Here is a 6,122-nt window from a genome sequence, read left to right on the forward strand (position 1 = left end):
CTGAGTGCCCCCCTATCATGTGCCAGTAGCCCCCCTATCATGTGCCAGTAGCCCCCCTATCATGTGCCAGTAGCCCCCTTATCATGTGCCAGTAGCCCCCCTATCATGTGCCAGTAGCCCCCCTATCATGTGCTAGTAGCCCCCCTATCATGTGCCAGTAGCCCCCCTATCATGTGCCAGTAGCCCCCCTATCATGTGCCAGTAGCCCCCCTATCAAGGGCCAGTAGCCCCCCTATCATGTGCCAGTAGCCCCCCTATCAAGTGCCAGTAGCCCCCCCTTATGTGCCAGTAGCCTCCTATCATGTGCCAGTGGCCCCCCTTAGGTGCCAGTAGCCCCCCTTATGTGCCAGTAGCCCCCCTTATGTGCCAGTAGCCAGTAGCCCCCCTTATGTGCCAGCAGCCCCCCTTATGTCTGTGCCAGCAGCCTCCTGTCTGTGCCAGAAGCCCCCCTTATTTGCCAGTAGCCCCCCTTATGTGCCAGTAGCCAGTAGCCCCCCTTATGTGCCAGCAGCCCCCCCTTATGTCTGTGCCAGCAGCCTCCTGTCTGTGCCAGAAGCCCCCCTTATGTGCCAGTAGCCCCCCTTATGTGCCAGTAGCCCCCCATATGTGCCAGCAGCCCCCCTTATGTCTGTTCCAGCCCAGCAGCCCCCCTTATGTGCCAGCAGCCCCCCTTATGTGCCAGTAGCCACTATCCCCCTTATGTGCCAGCAGCCCCCCTTATGTCTGTGCCAGCCCAGCAGCCCCCCTTATGTCTGTGCCAGCCCAGCAGCCCCCCTTATGTGCCAGGATTGTGATTTTTACATATAAAAAAATAATAATAAACTTATACTTACCTCCTCCAGGATGCGATGCAGGCCTCTTCCGGGATGTGTCCCTCGCTGGCTCTGGCGGCACGATGACGTCATCGCGCCGCGACCGGCCTCTGATAGGCTGCTGGCCTAGTGCTGGCAGCCTATCAGAGGAACAGGGAGGGGACACACCTCTCCCTGCCCTGCCGCATTACAGACATTTGTATTGCCGTCCTGAGGACGGCGATACAGATGAGATGACTTTGGAGATGCATTGGTTTTAATGATAGAAACGTGACACATAAATACAATGAATACAAAATGAAATAGGTGTATTCCATTTTTTTTTTAAAGGGCATCTGTCACCAGTTTTATGGTGTCTAAGAGCAACATAACTAGTGGCAGACCCCTTAGCAAAATGCTGGGTCACTTTTAGTGCTGAACGAACCGAAGTATCTGAAGTGGACTTCGATCTGAAATTCAGGAAAAAATTTATTTGCCACAAAGCTGATTTGATTTTTCCCTGAAATGGCAATTAAAAATAAAATAAAAAATATTCACCTCATCCATTTGCACACGACGAGCTCGCTGCGGCCATCTTGATTGAAGATACCGCATGATGTCTCGTGCAGAGTGATGTATGACGTCACCACGCCGGCCATGTGATCACATCATTACGTCACTGCGCAAGATATTGCGTGGTGTCTTCAATCAAGATGGCCGATCAAATGGATAAGGTGAGTATTTTCATTATTATTTTTTAACTAGTTAACCCCTGAAAGCCCTCACTATTTTTCTCAGATGCCGCCAACAGCGATGAATGCAGCATCTGAAAGGTTCAACAACAGGGGCAGTGCAATCGTCGTTCCCCGTCATTGAGCCCGCTCTATAGAAAGAAATGCGCTTTGTCACAAAGTAATTAGTCACAAAGCTAATTTCTTTGTGAAATTCAGCAAAGCAGCCGAATCAAATTTTCCATAACTTTGCTCAGCAGTAATCACTTTGTTTAATTAAACAGCTCCAGTGCATTATGACGAGTCATGAACAGTGTCGTGCCTAGGTTGTTTGGCACCCAAGGCGGGTCCTTTCTCTGGCACCCCCCCCCCCCCCCAATACGTTTAAAAAAATCGTACCCCTTCACAGTAGTGTTGCCGTCATTATACAACCTTCACAGTAGTTTTGTACAGATGTGTGCCCCCTAACAGTAGTTATGCCCTCATTGTGCCCTCTCACAGTAGTTATGCCCTCATTGTGCCATTTCACAGTAGTAATGCCCTATGTGTGCCCCTTCACAGTTGTAATGCCCAGCATAAAACTGGTGACAGATTCCCTTTAAAGAACATTCCAGACAATGTTGATAATAAAAACGAAGCATTAGGGCTCTTTCACACAAGCGTCTTCCTTGCAGGAATCATGCTCCATGTAAGGCCTCATGCACACAACTGTTGTTGTGGTCCGTATCCGTTGCACCGTTCCATGGTCCCGCAAAAAATATAGCATGTCCTATTCTTGTCCATTGCGGAAGGCACACGGGTGGCTTCCGTTTTTTGCGGATCTGCGGTTTGCGGACCGCAAAAAACGGAACGGTCGTGTGCATGAGGCCTAAGAGAGGGATTGTGCGTTCTGGACTTAAGCCTCATTCACACAGTCAGTGTTTGATCAGTGTTTTCCATCTGTGATTGTGAGCCAAAATGAGGATTGGAGCCTCCACAGACATAAGGTATAAGGGAAAGATCTGCACTTGTTCTGTGTTCAGAGTCGCACCTGGTTTTGGCTCAAAATCACTGATGGAAATCACTGAACAAACACTGACTTGTAAATAAGGCATTAGGAAGCGCCAAGCATTATCATGACTGATATTGCGATGTGCCTCTGTATGACCCTATTGTTACAGCTTTATGTCAGTATGATTCTGTAAAAGACAGGTAATGCAGAGTCATAGTTATCATACTATAAATAGGAAAAAGTAAATAACCCCGCAGTTCTAATATAATAATATTTCGTAGGGCAATGTCTTCTAAACGACCCTGTGCTTCCATATCGAAAATCTTGATGACAGAATCCCTTTAAGGAGTGAGACCTTCCAAAATTCCTCATGTAATGATCGATATATGTTCGAGATAGCTCCCCTTGCAGATCCAACCGCCACAGTTGATAGAAGCGTCCGACTGGAAACATAGTGCAGCGGTGATAATTTAGACTGGGCCTCTTGTGCATGTCTTATTTGCAAGTATTTATAGAAATGATTAGAGGGTAGGTTAAACTCAGAGCACAATTGTTGAAATAGTTTTGGCTTTAGCCCACACTTTTTTCATTAGTTCCAAAGTTGGGGCGGGTCCTAATCCTGAGTCTACCCCTCACTCTATTGGAAAACAATTTTCATTCATTTTTTAGAAAGAAAATTCACAATTGTTCAAAGTCCAATACAATAATGGCTGGCACATGGAGAAAAGTGACCAAATGGGAGATACACACACAGAGCCTGCACTAGCAATGACTATTTACTCCGTGGCCAGGTTTGGGGTGGCCACAGTCAAGGTGTCACCACGTGTTGCTGCTCTCTGGGGGAATGGAAAGGCGTGGACCAATGGAAAATAAGTCCAGACAGTCAGGGTTTGCATTAAACCAGTGTGCTTCTTTACTGGAGGAACTCAAGTGCAAAACAAGGCAAGGCTCTGAGCTTGATTCTCCAACCTGGCAGAAGAAAGTTTGGTGCTGAGGAAAGGCCCAAGCTAGCTGTCCCTCTCAGATGGCAGGTACCCTGGTCAAAGGCTGGTGATCCAGAGTCTGTGGCAGAGTATCCCCACCTCAGCATCTTCTTTTGGTCACTCAAGTAGTCTGGCAGAGTCTCTTCTTCTAAGCACTGATCCCTAATTGCAGACAACTAGCCCCTAGTTGTCTGCAATTAAGGATCGGTGCTTAGAAGAAGAGACTGTTCTCCACATATACAGTTTCTAGCTGAACTAGAACCTTCTAGTTTGAGGAGTAGAGTGGAGAAACACATCCTAAACAGATACAATGTTGCGATTTTCCTCTGTCATAGACTTGCATTACAACTTCAATAATAATTCATGGGAATGACGAAGCAGTTTTTCCAGAACAAAAAAGTCTTCAGGCTTAATAACATAGCTAAACCAGACATCCAAAAGGTCAGTCTGTCTGTTTTTGATGGTAAACAAGTCAGTTTTTTTCCATCTAAAACATACTCTTCTTTAACTCTTATGGTAACTGTGGAAAATTATTAGGTTCTCATTATCAGCTAAAAAGTTCCAAAAGTCTCTCAGTATTCATTAGCCCTTTCCACAGTGCTGTGCCAATACAGTGCAAATGAACAGGACATATATCACAACAAACATATAAAATGCAGTTACACAGTGTTAAACAGTATAATTCAGCGCAAGGTTATCCTTTAAAGTGTAATAAAGTAAGAAGTTGATGACTTTGCATAGGGGAAATAGGGGCAAATGTCCACAAATGTCCAGACTTCAAAGTACCCCTGCTCTAGGGCACTACACATAATTTTTGTCACCACCATTCCCATCACCCAACTTGCCCTAGATCTGACACAACTTTTGAGCCTGCACCAACAGAGTCCACTACTACTATACACTACTCTTTGCTAAATAGAATTTTTGTAATAAAATTTTTTACAGTTTTTTTTTCAAATGTGCAATTGGAAACAGTCTTTAGCAAAAATATAAGCTGCAGGTGATAATACACAGGGAAAATACACTAATTTGCTTACTTATTAACTGTAGAAAATTTGCAACAGGTTTTTTTAATTAAAAAAAGGTGCAATTTCACGATGTCTGTGGCAAAATATAAGCTACTGGTGACTCTGGGATGTACGCTTATTTGTACAGTTATTACCTCTAGAAAATTTGCTAAATGTTTTTGGAAAGAATATGGCACAATTGTGCAACATCTGTGGCAAAATATACTTTGCCGGTGATGCTGTAAAATATGCTTATTGCACACTTATTAACTACAGAAGCTTTTCATCAAGTTTTTTGAAAAAATAAATCTGGCTCCTACACATAAAAAGAGTACTGTAACAGCTGATGTACAGTACACACAACACCAACTCACCCTATAACTCTAAAACCTATCTTTCTATCAAGCAACCCAACCTAACTAAATATATTTTCCCAGTCCCTAACACTGTCCCTGTAAGACCCCATAGTGGCTGTCTTGTATGTCTAAGGGTCCATTCACACTTCCGCAAAATGTGTAACGGGTGTGGACCCAGGGCTCGAGTCCTGCAGGAACGTGTGGGAACGGCATTCCTGCACTTTTTTCATAGCAGGAACGCCGTTCCCTTTCAGGGCCGCCCGTCTTTAACGCCGGGCAAAAGGCGCTTGAAGTTAAAATATACCATCGGATTGGAGAAAATGGCATATTCTAAATCCGAGGCATTCCCATGGTGATGGGGATGCCCGGACACTGCATCATTGGTGGGTAGACTTGCGCCCTCCCCGGAATTAAAATCATTGGTGGGCAGTGCGCCCTCCCCCGCCCTTCCCAGTATTAAAAATCATTGGTGGGCAGTGCGCCCTCCCCCCACCCTTCCCAGTATTAAAAATCATTGGTGTGCAGTGCGCCCTCCCCCCCAGTATTAAAATCATTGGTGGGCAGTGAACCCCGCCATCATTGGTGGCAGCGGCAGTCCGATCGGAGTCCCAGCACTGTAATGCTGGGGCTCCAATCGGTTACCATGGCAGCCAGGACGCTACTGAAGTCCTGTCTGCCATGGCCAGTTAGTCAGCAGCATACTTACATGCGCTGTGGCCAACCGGCGATCCTTCTTCTTGTAACTCACAGGTCTGTGCGGCGCATTGCTCTGAGCATAAGCAATGCGCCGCACAGACCTGTGAGTTACAAGAAGAAGGAGCGCCGCCCGGCCACAGCGCATGTAAATATGCTGCTGACTAACTGACCATGGCAGCCATGGTAACCGTTACATTACACTGCTGGGACTCCGATCGGAACTGCCGCTGCCACCAATGATGGGGGGGCGCACTGCCCACCAATGATTTTAATACTGGGGAGGGGGGAAGAGGGCACACTACCCACCAATGATTTTAATACCGGGGAGGGGGGTTGGGTGCACTGCCCACCAATGATTTTAATACCGGGGAGGATGCACTGGGGGGTGATGGAGAGGCACTTGGGGCTGGTGAGAGGCACTGGGGGCTGATGGAGAGGCACTGGGGGCTGATGGAGAGGGACTGGGGGCTGATGAGAGGCACTGGGGCTGGTGAGAGCCTGAGAGGCACTGGGGGCTGATGGAGAGGGACTGTGGGCTGGTGAGAGGCACTGGGGGCTGATCGAGAG

This window comes from Bufo bufo, chromosome 1 (assembly GCF_905171765.1).
Source record: "Bufo bufo chromosome 1, aBufBuf1.1, whole genome shotgun sequence".
NCBI classification, from domain to species: domain Eukaryota; kingdom Metazoa; phylum Chordata; class Amphibia; order Anura; family Bufonidae; genus Bufo; species Bufo bufo.